Source organism: Panthera uncia (assembly GCF_023721935.1).
Source record: "Panthera uncia isolate 11264 chromosome B3 unlocalized genomic scaffold, Puncia_PCG_1.0 HiC_scaffold_1, whole genome shotgun sequence".
Lineage (NCBI taxonomy): Eukaryota > Metazoa > Chordata > Mammalia > Carnivora > Felidae > Panthera > Panthera uncia.
This window is the reverse complement of record NW_026057582.1, coordinates 115582170-115610163: the sequence shown is the minus strand read 5'-3', so window position 1 is coordinate 115610163 and position 27994 is coordinate 115582170. Positions and strand designations below refer to the sequence as shown.

The 27994-nt window shown below is 37.4% G+C and overlaps 1 protein-coding gene and 1 pseudogene across 1 annotated transcript in view; one reads left to right on the top strand and one right to left on the bottom strand.

Annotated features, from left to right (window-relative positions):
* Window positions 1–27994, bottom strand: part of NRG4 (neuregulin 4) — a 95981-nt gene that overhangs the window by 51491 nt on the left and 16496 nt on the right. The gene's annotated exons all lie outside the window — the stretch shown is intronic.
* On the top strand, window positions 9232–11987 carry LOC125909057 (centrosomal protein of 83 kDa-like; annotated as a pseudogene).

Here is a 27994-nt window from a genome sequence, read left to right as displayed (position 1 = left end):
ACTTAACAAAATACAGCATCGCTTCTTCATAAATCCCTTAAGAAAGTAGGGATAGTAGGAACATACCTCAACATGATAAAAGCCATATATGAAAGACCCACAGCTAATATCATCCTCAATGAGGAAAAACTGAGAGACTTCCCCCTAAGATCAAGAACACAACAGGGATGTCCACTCTCACCACTGTGGTTCGACACAATATTGAAAGTCTTAGCCTCAGCAATCAGACAACAAAAAGAAATAAAAGGCATACAAATTGGCCAGGAAGAAGTAAAATGTCTACTCTTCACAGATTCATTCTTTCAGAAAACTGAAAGACTCCACAAAAAAACTGCTAGAACTGATACATAAATTCAGCAAAGTTGCAGGACAGAAAAACAAAGTACAGAAATTGGTTGTGTTTCTATATACCCATAATGCAGCAGAAGAAAGAGAAATCAAGGAATCAACCCTTTTACAATTACACCACAAGCCATAAGATACCTTGGAATAAACCTAACCAAAGAGGTAAAGGGTCTTTACACTGAAAACTATAGAAAACTTATGGAAAAAACTGAAGACACAAACAATTGGAAAAACATTCCTTGCTCATGAATTATAAAATGTCAATATCACCCAAAGCAATCTACACATTCAATGCAATCTCTATGAAAATAACACCAGAAATCTTCACAGAGCTACAACAAACAATTCAAAAATTTGTACGGAACTAAGAAAGACCCCAAATACCCAAGTAATGTTGAAAAAGCACATCAAAGCTGGAGGCATCACAATCCTGGACTTTAGCCTGTACTACAAAGCTGTAATTATCAACACAATATGGACCTGGCACATAGATCAGTGTAAAATAACAGAATCCATAAATGGACCCACAAATGTAGGGCCAACCAATCTTCCACAAAGCAAGAAAGAGTATGGACAAAAGACAGTCTCTGCAGCAAATGGTGCTGGGAAAACTGGACATGCAGAGGAATAAAACTGGACCACTTTCTTACACCATATACAAAAATAAATTCAAAATGCATGAAAGACCTAAATGTGATACAGGAAACCATCAAAATCCTACAGGAGAACATAGGCAGCAACCTCTTTGACATTGTTCATAGTAACTTATTACTAGATATGTCTCCTGAGGCAAACCAAAGCAAAACCAAACTATTGGGACATCATCAAAATAAAAAGCTTCTGGGGCGCCTGGGTGGCGCAGTCGGTTAAGCGTCCGACTTCAGCCAGGTCACGATCTCGCGGTCCGTGAGTTCGAGCCCCGCGTCAGGCTCTGGGCTGATGGCTCGGAGCCTGGAGCCTGTTTCCGATTCTGTGTCTCCCTCTCTCTGCCCCTCCCCCGTTCATGCTCTGTCTCTCTCTGTCCCAAAAATAAAAAAAAAAATAATAAAAAAAATAAAAAAAAAAATAAATAAATAAAAAGCTTCTGCAAAGCAAAGGAAATGATCAAAAAAATGAAAAGGCAACCAACAGAATGGGACAAGATATTTGCAAATGACATATCTGATAAAGGGTTAGTATCCAAAATAAATAAAGCATTTATCAAACTCAACACCCACAAAATAAATAATCCAGTGAAGAAATGGGCAGGACATGAATAGACGTTTTTTTCAAAGAAGACATCCAGATGGCCAACCAACACATGAAAAAATGTTCAACATCACTCATCATCAGGGAAATACAAATCAAAACCACAGTGAGATACCAATTCACACCTGTCTGAATGGCTAAAATGAACAACTCTGGAAATAACAGATGCTGGCAAGGATGCAGAGAAAGGGGAACACTTTTACACTGGTTGGTGGAAATGCAAACTGGTGCAGCCACTCTGAAAAACAGTGTGGAGGCTCCTCAAAAAATTAAAAATAGAACTATCCTACAACCCAGCAATTTCACTACTAGGTATTTATCCAAAGGATACAGGAGTGCTGATTCATAGGGGCACAGGTACCCAATGTTTATTTACAGCAGTGCTATCAACAAGAGCCAAATTATAGAAAGAGCCCAAAAGACCACTGACTGATGAATGAAGATCTGTGGGTACATATATATAATGGAGTATTACCCAGCCTTAGAAAAGAATGAAATCTTGCCATATGCAATGATGTGGAGCTAGAGAGTGTTATGCTAAGTGAATGAGTCAGTCACAGACAAAGATAAATACCATATGATTTCACACACATGTAGAATTTAAGAAACAAATTTAAATTCTTTAACAAGAATTTAAGAGCAAAGGGGAAAAAGAGGGAGAGAGAGACAAACCAAGAGACAGACTATTTACTATAAAGAACAAACTGATGGTTACCAGAGGGGAGGTGGGTAAGGGGGTGGGTTACATAGGTGATGATGGGTATTAAGGAGTGCATTTGTTGTGATGAGCACTGGGTGTTGTATGTAAGTGATGAATCCCTAAATTCTACAACTGAAACTAATATTACATTGTATGTTAACTGGAATTTAAATTAAAAAAAGAAAAGCTGGGATTGAATATAAAGAATAAATAGTTCATAGAAAAGGAAATACAAATGGCTCAACCTCTCCTATCATAAGGTAAATGTGAATTAAGGCAATACTGAGATACCATTTCTCATCTATCAGATTGGTAAATGTCCAAAGATGGATAATGCAGTCTTCTGGGAAATGAAACACTCTCATACATAGCTGGTAGGAATGTCTATACAAAGCAATTTGGCAATATCTATCAAAATTACAAATGCATATACCCTTGACTAGACAAATTCTTGGAACTTAACTTGTACTCTATAAAATTACATACATATGCAGCATTATTTGCATTAGGAAAAGATGAGAAACAACCCAGATGTCTATCAACAGGGTTAAATAGACCATAGTACTCGTGTAAAATATAATACTAAGCAGTTATAATAAAGTACTCTGTGTACTGCCATGAAAAGATCTCTAAATGTATTATGAAATATAAAAAGCAGGGGTGTCTGAGTGGCTCAGTCGGTTAAGTATCTGATTCTTGACTTCAGCTTGGGTCTCGATCTCATGGTTCATGAGTTTGAGCCCTGCACTGGGCTCTGCGTTGACAGTGCAGAGCCTGCCTGGGATTCTCTTTCTTTCTCTCTCTCTCTCTATAAATACATACATACATACATACATACATACAAAAAAAATAAAAAAGCAAAGTAGAATACAGTGTTAAAACTTTTTGAAAATAAGATTTCAGGCTGGTTTTGGCCTATATATGCATGAATATGTTAGAAGATAAACAACCAACTTTTAGAATTGGTGACTTATGAAGATTGAGTAGAAAACTGACACATCAGGGGAAGGGGTAGAAATAATAATTTGCACAGTATACCTTTTGCTTGATTTTGACCATGTGAATTTGTCACCAAAATTTTAAAATGTCAACAGATTCTGTAACCAAAACTGAAGCAATGATTAGAAATAGTTGCTAAGGAATAATCTTAGCCTGAGGTAAGACTGCACCCCAGACCTTTCATTCATATCTTTGCCAGGCAATGGTAGCCAGCTCAGAGACAAAAATGAGATTGAGCAAGTGGCCTTCCAAAACCAAGCTTCTTGTTTCAGATGACCTCAAGGTAACAACCACCACTAAGTTCGAAGAGAAGGAATGGACTCAGAATAGAAGACATTAAGTGAAAGACATAAACTTTTTACATTTAAAAATTGTTTATTTGAGATCGTTAGTGTGGTTACTTACAGTGAACTGAGTAGACACAGAAATATCTAGAGCCTAGTAAATTTTTTAATGGATTGCATTACCAAAAAAACCTTACCTGCACAAGCCTGTTAAAATCCTCAAGCAATTCCTAGACCTCCAAATCCAAACAGCAGGCAGTATGATGAAAACTTTGCAGTCCCCAAGAATGGTGAAGGGTAGCAGAACAGTTCCACCTCAAAATATACCACTTTGACAAAGGATTATTTTGAGCTGAAGGGAACTGAGAAGAAACAGATTCTCTGCCTTCTCCTTCTCTACCAGGAAGAGCAGGAGAATTGTTAATCACCAGAGGCAATTCTAGACTCTTATCAACCTGGAGGTGACACCAGAGAAATCTATAGAACAAAACTTATTAACTAGCCTTTACCTTGCATTAATTTTTGCCATATATTTACCTTCTCATGGAGTGCCACCCTTTAAAGGTTAAAATCCCTTTTCCTTTGTAACTTGCCACTTATCTACAAATTTATTGTTCTTTGTTCAGATGCTATATAAGCCCCCTAGTTCTAACCATACCTTTTAATTATGCATCACTGAGTACTCTCATGTGTATATAAATGTAAGCATTAATAAACTTCTATTTGTTTTTCTCTTGTTAATCTGTCTTTGTCAGTCTAACTTGCAGGGCTCCAAGCAATGAATCTAAGACAGGTAGAGGAAAAAGATGTTTTTTCCTCTCCCCTACAAGGACATACTGTGCAATGACTACCTCAGCAGTGGCCTTGGAAGAAAATTCTTAAGGAAGACAAATCCAACAAGGCAGAGCCAGGGCTACAGAGGTCAAATGACTTGACAGCTCCTCCCAGAGGAGCTTCCAGAATGGCTAACCAAGGGATTTACTTCACTTCAGAGCAGGAGGGGTTTCACAAGTTTTGTTAGGAGAATATGATAACTACTAAGCACCAGAAACTATTACATGTTTCCTATTTTTTCTATTTCCCTATATTTCCTAACTTCATTAGAATTATACTATTCTCAGGCCACTGTTGTATATTTGGGTGGGGGGATAGGGATGGCTAATAACTTTTAGTTTATAGACTGCTGGATAAGGGGCCAAATCTGGATCTTCTGGATAAAACTATAAATTACCCAGAAATATGGGCTTGAAATTGGATGGAAGCTTAGGTGGATGGTTTGTGGGAGAGAATGCAATGGACAGAATCCAATGGAACCCACTGGAAATGGCTGTTCCAGTACATGGATAACCACTGCTGTGTGAATACAACACTTCAGAATATGAAGTGAACACAACACTTCAGAATATGACATACATACCACCTCTTGCCAATCACATGCTATCCAAAGAACACTCTAAAACTTGTTACTAGCAAGGAGTCTTCAGATCACATTATGACATTTGTGACATTCAACACTACTTAGATGCTTCAACAGTCAAAAGGAAAATACACATGAATTTCAGATGCACGTTGTGGATGCCATACAAGAATTATATTTGGTGACAATAACAGACAGATGTTCTAAAGTTCTCAGTGTCTCCATCACCAAGGAGTTTGATAGTGACTTTACCATCACCCTGGATATCATGGCAGTTCAGAATGTAAGCCAAGTTTTGTAACATGCGTGAAGACTGAGCAGCTAGGTAGGAGAAGTTTTACAGTTAAAAGATGTGTTGAAGAGGGGGCCAGCCTCAAAGAAGTTGACTCTTATACAATTCCTTCTAATGTTCTCACTTTTATGTTGAAATATTTCACAGACTTCATAGGTGACAAAGCTGTTTAAGCATATGAAATTTCCTGAGTTTCTTGACAAACACAGGTCCCAGATGAATACAGAACTGTTTATGCTCTGTATGGCACACTGGACATTAACTCTGTAAGTGGTATAAAATGGATAATGCCAAGGAACTAACCAATAATAGTAGCTCTGATATGAATCAACAAGTCTATGTCCTTCTTTATATCAGGAGAAGCTAACTGGAAAGAGAGAGTGGGAATCAGTCTACGCAAAGGGACACAAAAACTCTGGGTTAGTGACCAAAGATGTGAATTTACTCCAGAAGGTGCCAAACATAAAATCCTGCACCAACTTCGTCAGTTAAAAGAGTGCTATTTCTGCTTTAATTCAAAGCAATGTGGATCCTTTGAACTTACAGGAAGAATGCCATATTTCTGCTCTCTTCATTCCTTTGTAGGGATGTAGATCCGAGTTTCCCTCTGGTTTCAGTTTACTTTTGCTGATGAACTTCCTTTAACATCTTATAATGACACCTAATAATAATGAATGCTCTCAACTTTGCTTATCTGTAAAACTCTTAGAATGTGAAATATTCTGAATCTACTGATTTTTTTTTGGCCATTACTTCTCAAAATATTTTTTCTGCTCCCTTTCCTTTCTGTGATTCCTTATCACATGTATGTTGGACTTCTTGATATTGTCCCACAGGTCACCAAAGCTCTGTTCTTTAGTCTTTTTTCTCTCTGTACTTTACTTTGTAAACTTTCTATTACTGCCTTTAACATACTAATCTTGATTTGGCAGTATTTAATTGTTAAGTCAATCCAGTGGACTTTTAATTTTGATGTTATACTTTTTAACTTCTAGAAATCTATTTTCTTCTTCAGTGCAAGTTTTCCTTTAAGTTTTTAACATATTTATAATAATTGCTTTAAAACTCATGCTTGCTAATTCATTATCTCTGACATTTCTGGGTCTGTTTCTTTTGACTGATTTTTTAGTCATATTTTCCTGCTTCTTTATATATCCTAGTATATTCTATTACTTTCTGAACATTATAAATATTATGTTGTTGAGTACTGGATTTTGTTGTCTTCCTTTCAAGAGTGTTGGATTTGCTTGGGATGCAGTTAAGTTACTTGTGAATAAAATTTATCCTTTTAAGTTTTTTTGAAGCTTTTTGGGGGGTAAGCCTAGTCATTAGACCTACTTTAGCCCTACTACTAAAGAGTGGCTCAACTGAATGCCCTGGGTTGGACATTCCACTCTGGCTGGTTGGCACTTAAGCATTCCAAATCCTGCCTTAGCTCTGGGAATTGTTCAGCTTATAGCTCTCAGTAGATCCTTCCCCAGCATTGTAGATTTTCACACTATACTACATATTACACATGTGTAACACAGTATTCAGCAAGATACTCAAAAGGAATCCCTATGCAGATTTCTGGAATGCTTTGTCTACACAGGTTCCTCTTCTCTGGTACTCTAGCCCACAAATTCCAGCCATGTCAGTCTCCCTAACTTTTGAGCTCTTTCTTATAGAGACTCTAGATTCTCGCTACATGTCCCTTGCTACAGCACTAATGTTTGTTGTTGTTGTTGTTGTTGTTTTATCAGTAGAATAACCTGGCTTAACTGAAACTCTAAACTTTGTCTCCCCTATTGTGGCAACAGCTGAAATCTCTATTCATTTTTCTTAGCCTTGGCAAGGCTGTCTGGAATTTTCCCTATGCATACAAGTTCAGGACCAACTAAAGATTTGGGCAGTTTACATACAGAAGTTGGGCTCTTGCCCTGTGGATCTCTTCAGGATGTCCCTCATCAATTTCCAGCTGTGGTGATTGCCTGGAGTTTCTATTCAGTTTTATCCACTTTCTGTGGCACTTATTAGGGCCTTATCTTAGGCAGATAGCCAAAAATTGGGAAACTCACCCAATGATATTTCCCTCTTCTAACTGTGAACTCTTTTCTGTTTCTGCTACTTTTTAGTTACTCTCCAGTGCCTCTGTACAGTGTTATTTCTATTGGTGCAGAGTTTATAATTTTTATCTCTAGAGAGGAGTAGGTAAGTCTGGAATATGAGCTATTCCAGTTTTACATAAAGCAAATCGTTTTAATCAGAATCTATACTGATGATAATCAAGCATGAAAGGACCTTAGGGATGTAAAATCAAAATATTTTTTCTAAGACTGAATGGTGTGCTAGACACAAGAATCATATTCTTGAAATTCAGGGACTAGAAGGACACTTAAAGAAAAATAAGCAATTCAAGAATATGTAATACTTGTAATACACTTCAACTGTAGTTAGATTGTTATCAAATACAAGTGGGCAACTGTGAGATGCTCTGTAATACTTAGAAATGAAGGATGCAAGTTGAATTATAAAGTCAATGAATCAGACTTGAATGAAGCAAAGTTCCTTTAAACAACGGAGACTGACTGAATATGTGTTAACATATCTAAAGAAAGAGCTTGTCAATCTGAGGAGCTGTTGGTCAAGGAGAGACAGGAAAGGCACAAAGGGGAACATTAGTAGTACCCATCTAAACACTGTCAAATATAGAGAAAGTTGTGGTCAGAAGACTTTAAGTACTACTATTACAGTCGTAGGCAAGATTGTTACTATTGTGGAGGTGAATGCATCAGACAAGTTGTAAATATAAACTCAAATTATGTAATTTTTTCTATTCTATGCTATTAAATGTTCTAATTATAAACTTGGCCTCCATGTATGTTAGTCTACAGAGAAAAAGAATGCCTGGCCTACTGTAACTCTAGTCTGTGTCACTTATACATATTATAAATTAATACATTGGAATGCTTTAGACGTTAGTCTTTGTAAACCTAGTCAATATGTATCTGCTTATGAGAAACGAGATCCCTTCACAATGTGCTTAATTAGATTAAAGCTGAGGGGAGACTTCCAGATGTGATACAATGATCACACAGTACTCTGGAAGCTATTTACTTCCTAGATATACTAACTTCATTGAGTATTTAAATCTTAATTTTTTCCTACAGGAGTTTGAAATTCAAACCTTAATGGTATTAAAAAACTTAGCTTTGTTTTTTAATAGATCATATGTGCTTAACTACATAAGATACAGTAGAATAAAGAGACACTGCTGGCAAAAGAGGACTTTAGTGAAAGGTCAGGCAATCAGAGAGAGTCCCTGACATAAAATCTCCCTTAGATACAGCAGAGAAGAGATCCATTCACTAAACTAGAAAAAACTGCCAACATTCTATTTATAATCATTTATTCTTACAGTGACTAGTGAATTGCTAAGATCATTCATGTACATAATGACAGTACCAGATCTCGATATTATACTCATTATTATTACTATATCTGCTTGTACTGTCTTGGTAGAAATCAGACAAAATGGTTGTATCAGAATGTGAAAATAAACAGGTCCTAGAGTAAACCTCAAATATTCCCAGTGAAATATGTAATGGGAACCGCATCATAAAGATCTATAAATATCAGTATTACACATATCTTCTTGATGGCCAGGATTAGCTCTATATTTGGAATTTCCATTTAACACATTTTGGTTGAGATACTTTATAAAAAGGATGAGGCAGGCGTAAGACAATTATTTTAAAGGCTTTTTTCATGCCCTCCCCCCATTTGAATCCTTTCCCATCCTAATACTCAATTAGACTAAGAAAACTTAGAGATTTTTGGAAATGCTGATTTGTTACACACTTAGTGAGAGAAGGCAAATATGCAAACTAAAAATGGGCAGATGCTCCACTGGGCTTGAGGGATATCTGAGCAGGACGTCTCAGCCCCATATCCACAAAAAGGTGGAATGAGGCTTTTCTCAGCTGCTACTGCCCTCGCCTTCCAGAATACCTCACATTTCCCCCCAAGTCAGAAGCCCAAGGATGTGCTCGACCCTCCTTTTCCTACTCCTCTTCTTCAGCCTCTGCCACAGGTGTCTGCCAGGACCTTGACAGGTGTTATGGGCCGGGCTAGCACCTTGCCTGTGGGACCATATCCCTTAGCCCCAGTGTCTCTGGAAGGAGAGTTGAGTGGCTGCCAATGGTTGGAGATGTAGAGGTGTCCCCCAGTGGCAAGTTTGGCCAGAACACCAGTCATTGTTTTATGCACTCACATTGCAAGGACTGTGTATGTGAGTCGGTATAATTTGGCATCCTGAGATTCTTTCTTAGCAAGTAAGTAGAAAAAACTCTTAGAAAAAAAATAAGACAACAAGGAAGCTAGAACTTATTTTTACATGGTTATCAGCTCGCTTACCAATATGGACACTTTTCCCACAGTTTTTTCCTCCTAGCGGAGAAAGTAGGTTGCCAAGTTCTCAGTCTGAGTTCCAAAAAATGTTAATTAATGAAAGATTACAATGTAAACATCATAAAACTATCTGACTCTGAAAGTTGAACACACAGGGTTGCAAGATGAATACATAAAGTCACAAAATGAATTCAAGTGCCTGTTAAATGAAAAGCAAACTCACCAAGAAAAATTTCAGCTGCTGCTTAAAGAGCTAAGAGGGAAATTAGTAGAGAAAACTAAAGACTTGGAAGAATGACAATGCAAGTGTTAACTTCACAGAAGTTGGAGTTGTTACAAGCCCAAAAATTAGAATTAGAAACCTCAATGAGAGAGCATTTTAGGAATCTGGGTGAAGAAGTGGAAAGTATAGAAGTGAATACAATAAGCTTTACTATGAACATACATTTTTCAAATCAGCATTTGAACACCAGAAAGAATTTTCACATATTTTAGAAGAAAAAATAAAATATGGGGGTGCCTGGGTGGCTCAGTCAGTTGAGCATCTGACTCTTGATTTTGGCTCAGGTCATGATCTCACAGTTTGTGGGTTCAAGCCCCTCATTGGGCTCTGTGCTGGCAATGTAGAGCTTGCCTGGGATTCTTTCTCCCTCTCTCACTGCCCCTGCCCCTCTCACATTCTCAATCTCTTCCTCTCAAAATAAATAATTTTAAAAAGAAGAAGAAAAAAATAAAATATAAATCAAAGACTGCAAGGCTGGAGAAAGATAAAGAAGAACTATTATAACCAACTGCTTAGTGTTGATCTCACAAGAGACAGCCAATGAATGGGGAGCAACTTGTTTGAGGAAAGTCTACTTGTGTTAGCAATCACAAGGTGTGGAAGCTGAAGTAGCAGAATTAAGGGGTAAAAAAGAGAATTCTGGTGCTCAGGTAAAAAATGTCCAAAGAATTCAGGTGCGGCAGTTGACTGAGATGCAAGATACAGTCATATCCCCTGAGGCTGAAAAACAGTCAGCTAAACTACAGGCTGAATGCTTGGAGAGAGAGTTACAGTCAAGCAATAAACAAAACACTGTTTTAATCAGTAAAGTGCATAGACTTGAACAGGAAATAAATACAATGACCAGTAAAGTAAAAGAACTTAAATATTCAAACAAATTTGAAATAAGAGACTTCAAACTGGAGGCATCAAGAGCTAAGAGTGAACTAGAAAGAGAAAGGAATAACATTTAAACTAAACTAAATGGTCAGACAATGAAATTCTCAATTCAGTTGTTGAACACCACAAAGAGCTCCTAATAGAAAAGGATCAAAATGAATACATAAAGCACAAGCTGCGAAGGAAAAAGGTTATCAAAAACTTCCGGTATGACAAGATGAAAAGCAAGAACTAGAGAACAAATTAGTGGATTTACAGAAAATGAAAGTGGAACATGATGTCTGAAGGCAATCTGAAAAGGATCAGTGTGAAGAGAAATTGCAAGCTTCACAGATAGCAGAAGAGCCAGCTGGAAGGGAACTACAGAGCATCAGGTTAAAACTTCAGCAACAAATTGTGAATACTGAAAATGCAGAAGAAGAAAAAAAATGAAAATTCTGACCTGAAACAGTAAATCCAGCAGATCCAGGTGACCTTGCTTGCATACTCAGAGAATAAGTTGCTGAATTCAAACAAATAATGAAGGAAATGGTGGAGAGGTTAAACCAGGAATGCTGAAATTTAAGAAGCCAAGCTGAAAACCACAACTAGAAGTTGAAAATCAGACAGTGGAAGAGAAACAGATATAAGGGTTGGAAGTAAAGCATATGCTTCAGGAATATATCACTGACAGAGAAGAAAAGTATAATCAAGCTAGAGAAAAACTGCAGCAAGCTGCAATTGCCCAGAAAGAGAGAAAATCTCTTCATGGAAACAAAGGAGAACACAGAACTCTTAGAGACAAAGAGAGAAGAACTAGAAACAGAAAATCAAGTGTTAAATAGACAAATGTTCCATCTGAAGAATATGCAAAGCTTCAAAAAAGACTAAAGGATTTACAGAGAAGACGTAATGAAAACTGAAGTTTGATTCTGGTTCCTAACATTATCTCCAACAGGATCCATCAAGCCTGTTAGCTTCCAGTCATCAACCATGGTTCCAGGTTCCATGGACCTATCCTTTCCTCCTCATATGCAGGAGGAAAAGATCAAAGGGAACCCTCTCTACTTCATGAAAGCCTGGAAGAACTAAAAACAACACAAAGAAAACAACTACTGGAATTTGGATCTCCTGAAAATTTTTCTTGGAGAAAAGGCAGATCAAAGGGATGAAATCAGTGTGACTCAGTAAAGCTTGAAGTTTTAATGTATGTGGCATTTAGATCCTTTATTATTGTTTCCCAAAACATGTGAATGTGCCTCAAGAAGAGGTACCAGCTACAGGTTATATTGCATCAATATCAGGTTTTAGGATTATGCTAATGAAAACTGAAGCATTAAAACAGCTCCAGAGATATTCAGAATATTTACTGACAATAGTTTGTGAATACTTTAAGAAAAAAAAAATGAAAGGAATTAGGGAATTGAGTTTTTAAATTATTTTATTAATTTTACTTTGTTGAGGGACACCTGGGTTGCTCAGTAGGTTAAGCATCTGACTTTTGATCTTGGCTCAGGTCATGATCTCATGGTTCATGGGTTCAAGCCCCACAACAGGCTCTGCACTGACAGCATGGAGTCTGCTTGGGATTTTCCCTCTCCCTCTCCCTCTCCCTCTCCACTCTCCCTCTCTCTGCCCCTCCACTTACTTACTTATTTTCTTTCTCTCTCTCTCTCTCTTTCTTTCTTTCATGTTGATTTCCCTCTTCCTCTTTCAGACTCTTGGCATTAACAGGGTCAGTAAATATTTTGTGGTTCAATATATACAAGTTGTAAACCTCTAGTTCTTGAGAAAATGTAACAGTTTAGAAGTCAGCATTAGAAAACAAAACTGAAAGGTACATACTCATTAAAAAATGCTACTGTTCTAAAAGCAGTAAACTAAAATCTCTTCAAATAAAGAGATTAATAAATATTTTTCTATCTTAAAAAGGGCAAAAAATGATTCAATAACATCTCAGTAGAAAATTACAAATAACTTTTTTTTATGAGAGAGAGAGAGAGTATGTGAGCAGGGGAGAGGAGCAGAGGGAGAGAAAATCAAGCAGGCTGTACACTTAGCACAGAGCCTGTCACAGGGCTGGATACCATGACCTTAGCCTAAATCAAGAGTCCAACTCTCAAACGACTGAGCCATGCAAGCATCCCACAAGTAACTTTTATTTATCAGCTCTTAATTTTCCCTAACATGAGAAAATTTTAATTTTTTCTAGTAATTAAACTTAATATTTTCAAATCACTAATATATTGCAAAGATCTTTTCTTCATAGAATATCTTATTACATCTTACCATAGCTTTGTTTGCTTGGTGTTAAATATCCCTATTTTTTAGGGATAAAATTGTACATTCTTTTTTATCCTGGTTTTTCTCCTCAAAAATTTGCTCAACAAATATTTTTATTTCAGTATTTTATTCCAGAACCTATACCGGATGCAGGCAATTCAAAGACATAAGAGGATGGGTCTGTCCCAAGAAGCTTATATTCTGTTAAAGAGTAGCAGATACATAAATCACTAAATGAAATAAAGAGCTATAAGACAGAAATGTGTCTGAGTATAATGTAGACTTATAATAGTCAACCAAATTAATATTAGCTGTCATTTAAGGCAAACCCTCAAATATTGGGGGTTTAATACAACAAAAGTTTATTTCTGGCTTATAGTATAGTCTAATGCCCAATAATGGTCAGGCAGCCCTTCTCCATCTCCTGAATCTGCTACCCAGAAAACATGGCCTCCCACATCACTGAGGCAGGAAATAAAACAGGCTAGAGTTTTTCTGGATGGTTTACAACCCTTTTGCTCATAATCACATTGTCCCAGAACCCAATCACAGAGCACAACCTAACTGAAAGTTAGGCTGGGAAAAGTAGAGGATCACACAGATATTTATGGAACACTAACAGCCTCTGACAAAGGGTGTTAAATGGAGAATGGTTAAGTCTACCTAGAAAAGCTTCATGGAAAATATAATGCTCAACCTTAGAGACTCTTAACGATAGAGAACAAACTGAGGGTTGAGATGGAGGGAGGTGGGTGGGGGACAGGCTAAATGGGTGATAAGGAGGGCACTTGTTATGATAAGCACTGGGTGTTATATGTAAGTGATGAATCACTAAATTCTACTCCTGAAATCAAAATTATACTATATGTTAACTACTAGAATTTAAATAAAAAATTGAAGGAAAAAAAAGGGTACCTGGGGTGGCTCAATGGGTTGAACATCCAACTCTTGATTTCGGCTCAGGTCATGATCCCAGGGTCATGGGATCAAGCCCTGCAATGGGCTCTGCACTGAGCATGGACCCTGCTTAGGATTCTCTCTCTTTCCCTCTCTCTCTGCCCCTAACCCCACTCATGTGCACTCTCTCTCTCAAAAAAAAATTTTTTTTAAAAGAAAATTCTTTATGTACAAAACTGTTCATTCATTCCACAAATATATGTTGATTGCTCATTATGTGCCAAAAACATCTGTAAGCAACTTAATAAGATATAAATGTAGACATTAAAATAATCACCATGAAGAATATGATATAAACATTTATGAGATAGTGTTAAAGGAAAATAATTGACTACACTACTGTATTTCTTCTGGTTAAAAACAATTGGTAATGAAGCACAGTGTAAGAAATGAAATGATTTGAAAAGTTATGGTAATTTGGTATGGGGATTAAAGTAAATTTCTAATTAGAAAGTTTTCAATAAAAAAGATTTAATGAAACAGAAAACAGATATGTAATTGAGAAAAATCAACAAGACCTAGTTGACTTTGAAAAGATTGATCACTTCTAGAGTGATTAATCAAGAAAAAAGAAAGAAAACATAAAGAAGACATAAAGAAAACATAAAGAAGATATAAAGAAAACATAAAAAAGAAAACATAATTAGGAATTAAAAGGTGACCACCACTACAGACTTTTATATAAATTAAAAAGATATTAAAGGAATAATATAAACATTCTGCCAATACATTTTGACATCTTATAAAATTGAAAAATTCCTTAAACACAACTTACCAATACTAGCACTCAAATAAATAAAAAAACTAAATTTTCCTATTTCTGTTAAAGATACTAAATATACCATTTTAAACTGTCTCAGATGGGAGGCAAACCATAAGAGACTATTAAATACAAAGAACAAACTGAAGGCTGCTGGAGCGGTGTTGGGTGGGGGGATGGTCTAAATGAGTGATGGGTACTAGGGAGGGTACTTGTGATGAGCACTGGGTGTTATATGTAAGTGATGAATCACTAAATTCTACTCCTGAAACCATTATTACACTATATGGTAACTAACTTGGATTTAAATTAAAAAAAATTTTTTTTAAACATATAACTGTCTCATAAAGAAAATGCCATTTTCAGATGGTCTCACCATAATTTTTGTAAGCATTTAACAAACAATACCAATTTCACACAAATTCTGTCAAGAGAATAGAGAGAAAAAAGGGTACACTGTCAAATTCATTTTATAAGACTGGCATAATCTTGATACCAAAATCTAGTAAGGGTATTAGAAGAAAAGGAAATTACCAATATACTCTTGAGTGAATGTGTAAAACTCGCAAACAAAATACTTGAAAATCAAGTTCAGCAATACATAAAAAGAATAAATAAATAAGGTTTATCTCAGGAGTACAAGGTTGGTTAAACATTTAAAAAACAATATTTATTTCCAGCCATGATGGAAGAATAGATACTAAATTTACCCTCCTATCTTAACTGAAAAATAAAGACAAAAATATGAAACGATCTTGGACAATAGGTACCAGAGAACCATGATCCTTGAGAGAGAGTAATAAATGAGGTAATAAACTCTATGATCACCATAGTTTACTGGCTAGAGTGTTTCCAGGGCACAGCACAGGGAAGGATATCCAGGTAGAAACAGAGGTTTTCCTGATTTAAGAAGAGAATCTGAAGAGGCCAATGCAGTTAGAATTTACATGGCAGAATACCAGACAGAGTACTGCCCAGAGAGAGAAAAGTCCTCATATCTGCACAGGATTCCACTTAAGCCTTCAACTGAATACAGATAGCACATACATGTTAGGAAATCAATCAATATTGGAGGAGAAAAAACACCGGAAAAAAGCAGGTAAAGAAAAATTCATGATCTTCATACAGGGGTAGAACAGTTCATGCCCCTGATAGCCAGATTAGAAAGCTGGTAAAACATGGATATCGTGTAAAGTATTCAGAATGATACTGGGTATTCAGAATGATACTGGGTATTCAGTAGTGGGTTATTATAAGTTATGTCTAAATTAAATATTTTTCTAGTCTCACCTAACAAAGTTTAAAAGAAAAGCTAAAGAATCACAAGATTTTCAAGTAAATCAACAAAGTCCTAGAAAGAAAGCTCAAAATTACTTAAATACAAAACAACTTTGCACCCAACAGTATAAAATTTACAAAGATTGGTAACCAATAAAAAATTACCAGGCCTGCAAAAAAGGCAGGAAAATATGACCCATAATAAGGAGAAAAATTAATCAATAGAAACAGAATAGAATTAGTGAACAAGGATATTAAAACAGCTATTATAAAAATATCACATATGTCCATAAAGGTAGAAAGAAGTATGAGCATGTTAAGGAGATCTATAGAATAAATATTTTTCATGTTATAAATCTCCTTAAGAGCTAATTTCTGTTTATGCAAGATATTATAACAATGTATTGTGTTGGTTTATAACATATGGTGACCTAAAGTACACATCAATGATAGTAGAACGACCAAAAGAGGGGAAATATAGGTATACTTTTGAAAGGTTATTATAGAAGGTGTGGGAGGGGATGCTGAGTAGGGTGGGATGGGAGGGCTCCTGGATTATAACTAAATAAATACATAAATATAAGTAAATAAATAAATATTTTAAAAAAGAAAGTTTCTTATAATTGAAGTGGTATAGTATTAACTGAAAGTAGACTATAAGGTATATTATTTTTTTTAATTTATATATTTATTTTGAGAGAGAGCAAGTGGGAGAGGGGCAGAGAAAGAGGGGAAAAAGAGAATCCCAAGCAGGCTCCATGCTGTCAGCCTGTGGAATCTGATGCATGGCTTGATCCCACAACCATGAGACCATGACCTGAGCTGAAATCAAGAGTCAGACACTTAACCAACTGAACCACCCAGGCACCCCTATGATAAGATATATTCTAAAACCTACAGGCAACCACCAAAAACAAACAAACAAACAAAACACAAAGTGAAGCGATTGTAGCTAATACAAAGGCAATTAAACGAAATCATAAAAACACTCCATCTAAAAGAAGGCAGGAAAAAAGAAAAGGGGAACAAAGAACAGAGAGGACTAGTTAAAAAAACAACAACAAGACAACAGACTTTAAACCTAATTGTATCACTGTTTACATTAAATGTAAATAGTCTAAACACTAATTAAAAGGCAGGTTGCCAGCTTGGATTTAAAAACTCAATTATAGAGAGGGAGGGGCCCACATGGCAGAGAAGTAAGGGGATCCATACTTCCTGAGTCTCTCAAACAAAGAAGTGCTAAAGCCAAAGGACTTTGAACCCCAAAAATCTGGGAGGAAAAGAAACTGAATCTACCAGAAAGAAAATGAGACAACTTGAGAGACCATAGGTGGGTGATTACAAACTGGGGGAGATAAAATGGGCTGCGTAGGCATGAAGGGGAGGGATCCTTTTCTGCAGAGAGACAAAGGGAAGAGAAAGAGTGGCTGGGGACGTGTAGGACTGTATCTGGACAAGAGAAAAACCTAGGATTGGGACTGAGAGGGATCCCATCTCTAACTGTGGGGCTTTCTTCAGACTGGGGCCGGCTCCCTGTTCACATACCTGGGGAGGAGGGGAGCCAGCCCTGGGTCCGGTGGTAGATCAGGGGCGCAGTCTGCAGGAGGAGAAAGTGGTCCTCTCCTTGGAGGGCTGTATGATAGGACAAAGCCTGCCTGTGTATGCCACTCCAGGCCCCCAGGCTCGGTGGCTAGGTCAAGGGTGCAGTCTGCAGTAGGAGAAAGCAGCCCCCTCCCTGGAGTGCTATGGGAAAGGACAAAGCCTGCCTGCGTCCACCACCCCGGGCTCGGCGGTGAGGTCAGCAGCCCACTCCTCAGCAGGAAAAGGCGGTTCTCCCTGAAGTGCTGCAGCACAGCCAAAGCCAGCCGGGACTACATATCAGGCTGCACAGAAAGGTGCTTCCCCAGTGCCAGACCACATGGAGCGGGTCTTTGAATCCTAGCCAAGCACAGGGTCAGGGGAGTTAGCAGAGTGAGAAGGACTGCTCTGTCTACGCCCATGGCACAGTGAGGATGACTCAAACGGAGTCCACTGGGTCTGGGTCTGTGGAGAAGAGACTGGGGGATCGCCATTCCCCACCACTCACCCACCACCAAGGCAAGGCTACAGTGATTGGCCCACAGTGGAGGGCCAACAGGCAGGGCCCACAGTAGAGGCGGGACCAGCCTACACTAAACCAGGCCCCTTGGCACCCGGTAACCGTGTATCTACCGGAGCTGGACAGACCCTGTGAACAGCTCCTCCAGACCAATGCTGCAACATTGGCTGGATTAATTCTAGGTCAATTCCGGATATATAGATATATTCTCCCTGCCATTTCTGCTCCTTATCTCTTCCCTTCTCTAGGCTGGTTACTCTGGTTATTCGTTTGTCTAAACAGATGTATTTAAATTATTCTCTTGATACATGTTCCACACCTCCTTCTTTACATTCCTTTCTCTCTCTCTGGAATAATCAAGCCATATAGTTTCTCTGGGTAACTTTATCTTCATTCTTTTCCCCCACCTCCTTCCTTATTTTCCTCTCTTTCTTTCTGGATTAAGCCTTTTAGTTTCTCTGCCTAATCAATGTTTATTTTTTCTCTGTCCCCTCCCCAGCTCCAGTCATTTCTCTTTGTATGTGCTCTTCCATCAGCACCGCCTCCACCCTGTTCTTTACTTGTAGCTGGAGTTTTTGGTTTTTTGATTGTTTTTAGTTTTTTGTCTTTTGTTTTTGTTTGTTTGTTTTGCTTATGTGTTTGCATGTTTTTGTATCCTGTTTGTCTGTTTGTTTTCCTTTACAGGACTACTCCAAGGAACAAATCAAAGCACACCTGGTGGAGGGTCCAAAAATCACTACTAGTAGGGAAATAAAACAAGCAAAGTCACAACAACAGAGAACAAGTAACACTCCAAAAAACACCTCCTGAAGGTCCAGGCCCTGGACAGTGTATGACCCTTCTTTAATATAGCAGTGCTTGCAGGTGCAGAGCACACATCAAGCTTTTAAAACACATAAGGGACAGAAAACTAGCCAAAATTATGAAACAGAAGAATTCTCCTAAAAGAATTTCCAGGAGAAGTGACAGTTACAGAATTCATCAAAACTGATTTAAGCAATATAACTGAACAAGAATTTAGAATAATAGTCATAAAATTAATTTTGGGGCTTGAAAAAGGATAGAGGACAGCAAAGAATGTACTGCTACAGAGATCAAAGGACTAAAAAAAAAAGTCATGATGAATTTAAAAATGCTATAAATGAGGTGCAAAATAAAATGGAGGTGGCCACAGTATGGATTGAAGAGGCAGAGGGGAGAATGGGTGAATTAGAAGATAAAATTATGGAAAAAAAGGAAGCTGAGAAAAAGAGATAAAAAAAATCAAGGAGTACAAGGGGAGAATTAGAGAACTAAGTGATGCAATCAAATGGAACAATATCCATATCATAGAAATTCCAGAAGAAGAAGAGAGAGAAAGGGGCTGAAAGTGTACTTGAACAAATCATAGCTGAGAACTTCCCTGATCTGGAGAAGGAAACAGGCATTGAAATCCAACAGGCACAGAGAACTCCCTTCAGACGTAACTTGAATTGATCTTCTGCATGACATATCATAGTGAAACTGGTAAAATACAAGGATAAAGAGAGAATTCTGAAAGCAGCTAAGGATACATAGGGCTTAACATACAAAAGTGGGCACATAAGGGTAGTAGCACACCTATCTACTGAAACTTGGCAGGCCAGAAAGGAATGGCAGGAAATCTTCAATGTGATGAACAGGAAAACCATGCAGCCAAGAATCCTTTATCCAACAAGCATGTCATTCAGAATAGAATGAGAGATAAAGGTTTTCCCAAACAAACAAAAACTGAAGGAATTCATCACTACTAAACCAGCCCTACAAGAGATCCTAAGGGGGACTCTGTGAGTGAAATGTTGTAAGGACCACAAAGAACCAGAGACAACACTACAAGCATGAAACCTACAGACAACACAATAATTCTAAACCCATATCTTTCAATAATAACACTGAATGTACATGGACTAAATGCTCCAATCAAAAGACATAGGGTATCAGAATGGATAAAAAAAAAAAAGACCCATCTATTTGCTGTCTACAGGAGACTCATTTTAGACCTGAGGACACCTTCACATTGAAAGTGAAGGGATGGAGAACTATCTATCATGCTACTGTAAGTCAAAAGAAAGCTGGAGTAGCCATACTTATATCAGACAAACTAGATGTTAAATTAAAGGCCATAACAAGAGATGAAGAAGGGATTATGTAATAAATACAGGGTATATCCATCAGGAAGAGCTAACAATTATAAATGTCTATGCACTGAATTCAGGAGCCCCCAAATATATAAAACAATCACAAACATAAGCAACCTTATTGATAGAATGTGGTAACTGCAGGGGACTTTAATACTCCACTTACAACAATGGATAGATCATCTAGACAGAATCAGTAAAGAAACAATGGTCCTGAATGATACATTGGACCAGATGGACTTGACAGATATATTTAGAACTCTGAATCCCAAAGCAACAGAATATACTTTCTTCTCGAGTGCACATGGAACATTCTCCAAGACAGAAAACCTCCATAAGTATGGAGGGTAAAGAACACCCTACTAAAGAATGAATGGGTAATTAAAGAAGAAATTTAAAGATATATGGAAGCAAATGAAAATGAAATTACAACAACCCAAACCCTTTGGGATGCAGCAAAGGCAGTCCTGAGAGGAAAATGCATTGCAATCCAGGCCTATCTTAAGAAACAAGAAAAATCCCAAATACAAAACCTAACAACACACCTAAGGAACTAGAAGCAGAACAGCAAAGAAACCCCGAACCCAGCAGAAGAAGAGAAATAATAAAGATCAGAGCAGAAATAAACAATATAGAATCCAAAACACTAGGAGAACAGCTCAATGAAACCAAGAGTTGGTTTTTTGAAAAAAGAAACAAAACCAATAAACTTCTAGCCAGGCTTCTCAAAAAGAAGACAGGACCCAAATAGATAAAATCATGAACGAAAATGGAATTATTACAACCAATCCCTCAGAAATACAAGCAATTATTAGGGAATACTATGAAAAAGTGTATGCCAACAAACTGGACAACCTGGAAGAAATGGACAAATTCCTAGACACCCACACACTACCAAAACTCAAACAGGAGGAAATAGAAAATTTGAAGAGACCCATAAGTAGTGAAGAAATTGAATCAGTTATCAAAAATCTCCCAACAAATGAGAGTCCTGGACCAGATGGGTTCCCTGGGAATTCTACCAGACATTTAAAGCAGAGTTAATACCTATCTTTCTCAAGCTGTTCCAAAAAATAGAATGGAAGGAAAACTTCCAGACTCATTGTATGAAGCCAGCATTACTTTGATTCCCAAACCAGACAGAGACCCAGTAGAAAAAGAGAACTACAGGCCAATATCCCTGATGAATATGGATGCAAAAATTCTCAACAAGATACTAGCAAATCGAATTCAACAGCATAAAAAAAGAATTATTCACCATGATCAAGTAGGATTCATTCCTGGGTTGCAGGGCTGGTTCAATATTTGCAAATCAATCAATGTGATACATCACATTAATAAAAGAAAAGATAAGAACCATATGATCCTGTCAATCGATGCAGAAAAGGCATTTGACAAAATTCAGCACCCTTTCTTAATAAAAACCCTCAAGAAAGTCGGGATAGAAGGAACATACTTAAAGATCATAAAAGCCATTTATGAAAAGCCCACAGCTAACATCATTCTCAATGAGGAAAAACTGAGAGCTTTTTCCCTGAGATCAGGAACACGACAGGGATGTCCACTCTCACCACTGTTGTTTAACATAGTGTTGGAAGTGCTAGCATCAGCAATCAGACAACAAAAGGAAATCAAAGGCATCCAAATTGGCAAAGATGAAGTCAAGTTTTCACTTTTTGCAGATGACATGCTATTATACATGGAAAATCCGACAGACTCCACCAAAAGTCTGCTAGAACTGATACATGAATTCAGCAAAGTTGCAGGATACAAAATCAATGTACAGAAATCACCTGCATTCTTATACACTAATAATGAAGCAACAGAAAGACAAATAAAGAAACTGATCCTATTCACAATTGCACCAAGTAGTATAAAATAGCTAGGAATAAACCTAACCAAAGATGTACAAGATCTGCATGCTGAAAACTATAGAAACCTTATGAAGGAAATTGAAGAAGATATAAACAAATGGAAAAACATTCCGTGCTCATGGGTTGGAAGAATAAATATTGTTAAAATATCAATACTATGCAAAGCTATCTACACATTCAATGCAACCCCAATCAAAATTGTACCAGCATTCTTCTCAAAGCTAGAACAAGCAATCCTAAAATTTGTATAGAGCCACAAAAGGCCCTGAATAGCCAAAGTAATTTTGAAGAAGAAGACCAAAGCAGGAGGCATCACAATCCCAGACTTTAGCCTCTACTACAAACCTGTAATCATCAAGACAGCATGGTATTGGCACAAAAACAGACACATAGACCAATGGAATAGAATAGAAACCCCAGAACTAGACCCACAAACGTATGGCCAACTCATCTTTGACAAAGCAGGAAAGAATATCCTATGGAAAAAAGACAGTCTGTTTAACAAATGGTGCTGGGAGAACTAGACAGCAACATGCAGAAGAATCAAACTAGACCACTTTCTTACACCACACACAAAGATAAACTCAAAATGGATGAAGGACCTGAATGTGAGACAGGAAACCATCAAAACCCTAGAGGAGAAAGCAGGAAAAGACCTCTCTGACCTCAGCCACAGCAATTTCTTACTTGACACATCCCCAAAGGCAAGGGAATTAAAAGCAAAAATGAACTATTGGGACCTTATGAAGATAAAAAGCTTCTGCACAACAAAGGAAACAATCAACAAAACTAAAAGGCAACCAACGGAATGGGAAAAGATATTTGCAAATGACTTATCAGACAAAGGGCTAGTATCCAAAATCTATAAAGAGCTCACCAAACTCCACACCCAAAAAACAAATAATCCAGTAAAGAAATGGGCAGAAAACATGAATAGACACTTCTCTAAAGAAGACATCCGGATGGCCAACAGGCACATGAAAAGATGCTCAATGCCGCTCCTCATCAGGGAAATACAAATCAAAACCACACTCAGATATCTCCTCATGCCAGTCAGGGTGGCCAAAATGAACAAATCAGGAGACTATAGATGCTGGAGAGGATGTGGAGAAACGGGAACCCTCTTGCACTGTTGGTGGGAATACAAACTGGTGCAGCCACTCTGGAAAACAGTGTGGAAGTTCCTGAAAAAATTAAAAATAGACTTACCCTATGACCCAGCAGTAGCACTGCTAGGAATTTACCCAAGGGATACAGGAGTACTGACCCATAGGGGCACTTGTACCCCAATGTTTATAGCAGCACTCTCAACAATAGCCAAATTGTGGAAAGAGCCTAAATGTCCATCAACTGATGAACGGATAAAGAAATTGTGGTTTATGTACACAATGGAATACTACGTGGCAATGAGAAAGAATGAAATATGGCCCTTTGTAGCAACGAGGATGGAACTGGAGAGTGTGATGCTAGGTGAAATAAGCCATACAGAGAAAGACAGGTACCATATGTTTTCACTCATATGTGGATCCTGAGAAACTTAACAGAAACCCATGGGGGAGGGGAAGGAAAAAAACAAGAGGTTAGAGTGGGAGAGAGCCAAAGCATACGAGACTCTTAAAAACTGAGAACAAACTGAGGGTTGATGGGAGGTGGGGGAAAGGGTAGGTGATGGGCATTGAAGAGGGCATCTTTTGGGATGAGCACTGGGTGTTGTATGGAAACCAATTTGACAATAAATTTCATATATTAAAAAAAATTGGCAAAGATGAAGTCAAACTTTCACTTTTCGCAGATGACATGATACTCTACATGGAAAACCCAACAGATCCCACCAAAAGTTTCCTAGAACCGATACATGAATTCAGCAAAGTTGCAGGATACAAAATCAATGTACAGAAATCGGATGCATTTTTATACACCAATAATGAAGCAACAGAAAGAGAAATAAAGAAACTGATCCCATTCACAATTGCACCAAGAACCATAAAATACCTAGGAATAAACCTAACCAAAGATGTAAAAGATCTGTATGCTGAAAACTATAGCAACCTTATGAAGGAATTTGAGGAAGAAACAAAAAAAATGGAAAAACATTCCGTGCTCATGGATTGGAAGAATAAATATTGTTAAAATGTCAATACTACGCAAAGCTATCTACACATTCAATGCAATCCCAATCAAAATTGTACCAGCATTCTTCTCGAAGTTTGAACAAACAATCCTAAAATTTGTATGGAACCACAAAAGACCCCAAATAGCCAAAGTAATATTGAGAAAGAAAACCAAAGCAGGAGGTATCACAATCCCAGACTTTAGCCTCTACTACAAAGCTATAATCATCAAGACAGCCTGGTATTGACACAAAAAACAGACACATAGGCCAATGTAATAGAATAGAGACCTCAGAATTGGACCCACAAATATATGGCCAACTAATCTTTGACAAAGCAAGAAAGAGTCCAGTGGAAAAAATACAGTCTCTTTAACAAATGGTGCTGGGAGAACTAGACAGCAACATGCAGAAGAATCAAACTAGACCACTTTCTTACACCATACACAAAAATAAACTCAAAATGGGTGAAGGATCTGAATGTGAGACAGGAAACCATCAAAACTCTAGAGGAGAAAGCAGGAAAAAATCTCTGTGACCTCAGCTGCAGCAATTTCCTACTTGACACATCTCCAAAGGCAAGGGAATTAAAAGCAAAAATGAACTATTGGGACCTTATGAAGATAAAAAGCTTCTGCACAGCAAAGGAAATAATCAACAAAATGTAAAAGGCAACCAATGGAATGGGAAAAGATATTTTAAATGACATATCGGATAAAGGGCTAGTATCCAAAATCTATAAAGAACTCAGCAAACTCCACACCCAAAAAACAAATAATGCAGTGAAGAAATGGGCAGAAGACATGAATAGACACTTTTCTGAAGAAGACATCCAGATGGCCAACAGGCACATGAAAAGATGCTCAACGTCGCTCCTCATCAGGGAAATACAAATCAAAACCACACTGAGATACCACTTCATGCCAGTCAGAGTGGCTAAAATGAACAACTCAGGAAACTACAGATGCTGGAGAGGATGTGGAGAAACAGGAACGCTCTTGCACTGTTGGTGGGAATGCAGACTGGTGCAGCCACTCTGGAAAACAGTGTGGATGTTCCCGAAAAAAATAAAAATAGACTTACCCTATGACCCAGGAGTAGCACTGCTAGGAATTTACCCAAGGGATACAGGAGTGCTGATGCATAGGTGCACGTGTACCCCAATGTTTATAGCAGCACTTTCAACAATAGCCAAAGTATGGAAAGGGCCTAAATGTCCATCAACTGAAAAATGGATAAAGAAGATGTGGTTTATAAATACAATGGAATACTACTTGGCAATGAGAAAGAATGAAATCTGGCCATTTGCAGCAACGTGGATGGAACTGGAGGGTATTATGCTAAGTGAAATAAGTCAGGCAGAGAAAGACACATACCATATGTTTTCACTCATATGTGGATTCTGAGAAACTTAACAGAAGACCATGGGGGAGGGGAAAGGGAAGAAAAAAGTTACAGAGTGGGAGGGAGGCAAATTGTAAGAGACTCTTAAATACTGAGAACAAAGTGAGGGTTGATGGGGGTGGGGGGTGAGGGGAAAGTGGGTGATGGGCATTGGGGAGGGCACTTGTTGGGATGAGCACTGGGTGTTGTATGGAAACCAATTTGACAAATTATATTTAATAAAAATAAATAAATAAATAATAAAATAAAATAAAAACTCAATTATATGCTGTCAATTAAGAAACCTATTCACGGCACCTGGGTGGCTCAGTCAGTTGGGCAGCCGACTTTGGCTCAGGTCATGATCTCACAGTCCGTGAGTCCGTGAGTTAGAGCCCCATGTTGGGCTCTGTGCTGACAGCCCAGAGACTGAATGAAGTCTGCTTCAAGTTCTGTGTATCCCTTTCACTCTCTCTCACCTCTGTCAATCACCTTTTGTCTGTCTCAATTTTAAATTTAAAAAAAATTTTTTTTAAAAGAAACCTATTCAAAATATAAAGACATAAATAGGTTTAAACTAAAAGGATGGAAAATGATTTACCATGCTAAAACTAATGGGAAGAAAGCTGGAATACCTATATTAATGTCAGACAAAGTAGATTTCAGAGCAAATAACATTATTAGGGAAAGAGAGAGTCATTTCATAAGGATCAAGGGGCCAATTCATCAAGAGAACATAACAATCCTAAGTTGTTTTTGCACCTAATAGCAAAGCTTCAAGATACCTGAAATATAAACCACAAGGAGAAATGACAAATAGTCAAATCTACAACTATAGTTTTAAATATCAATAGAATAGACAGAAAATCCATAGGAATACAGGAGATCTGAACCACACTATTAACCAAGTTGATCTAATTGGACATTCCACTCATTAAAATCAGAGTATATATATTTTTCAAGTACTTTTTAAGTACTTTTCAGAATATATGTATTTCAGAATACATGGAACATTTACCAAGCTAGAGCATATTCTGATCCATAAAACAAATCTCAATAAATTTAAAGGAATTAAAATCCTACAAAGTATATAATGTGAATACAATAGCATTAAATTAAAGAATAAAAAGTATTTGAAAAATTCCAAAATCTCTTGAAACTAAACAACACGTTTGAATAATCTAGGAGTCAAAGAAGAAATCACAAGGGAAATTAGAAAGTAATTGGAACTAAATGGACATGTAAACACAACATGTCTAAAATAATGGGATGTAACTAAAACAGTGCTTTTAGAAAATTTATAGCACTAGATTTTTTTTTTAGGAAAGAAAGTTCTCATATCAATGACCTATGTTTTTACCTTAAGAGAACTGAGGGGTGCCTGGGTGTCTCAGTTACGTGAGAGTCCAATCCTTGATTTTGGTTCAGGTCATGATCCCAAGGTCATGGGATTGAGTACTGCATTGGGGGCTGAGCATAGAGTCTGCTTAAGATTCTCTCTTACTCTCTCTCTCTCTTTCTCTCTCTCTCTCTATCTCCTTCTCTCTCCTTCCCTGTGCCCCTCTCCCCAACTTATGAGCTTTCTCTCTCTCAAATAAAAAAATTAAAAATTAAAAAAATACAAAAATAAACTTGAATAAAAGGGTAAATTAAACCCAGATTAAACTGAAGAAAGGAAATATAGAAAAACAAAAAACCTAAAAAAGAAAAATCAATGAAATCAAAAGATGGCTCTTGGAGAACATCAATAAAATGTATAAACCTCTAGCCAAACTGATGATAAAAAACAGAAGACCTAAATTACCAATTACAGATATGAGAGGGGACATCACTATAGATCCCACAGACATTAAAAGAAAATGTGGGGCACCTGGGTGGCTCAGGCAGTTAAGCGTCTGACTGGATTTCAGTTTGGGTCATGACCTCATTGTTGTGGGATGGAGCCTGGTGGTTGGGCTCTGCACTGGGCATGGAACCTATCTGGGATTCTCTTTCTCCCTCTCCTTCTGCCCCTCCCCTCTCTAAAACAACTGAATAAATAAAATAAAATAAAATAAAATAAAATAAAATAAAATAATGTAAAAACATTTTTAAAAAGAATGTGCCAGTTACCAATTTATTGCCTCTCAGCTCCAAACCCACTCTCTGTAATAGTAGAGCCGTACCCTATAAACATTAATACTTTGCAAGCTGGCACAATGTTAGTAAGCCTATATTTGTCACCTTGAATTTGCTGAAAATCTTATGCAAAATTTATTTGTTCAAGCCGATAAAGGA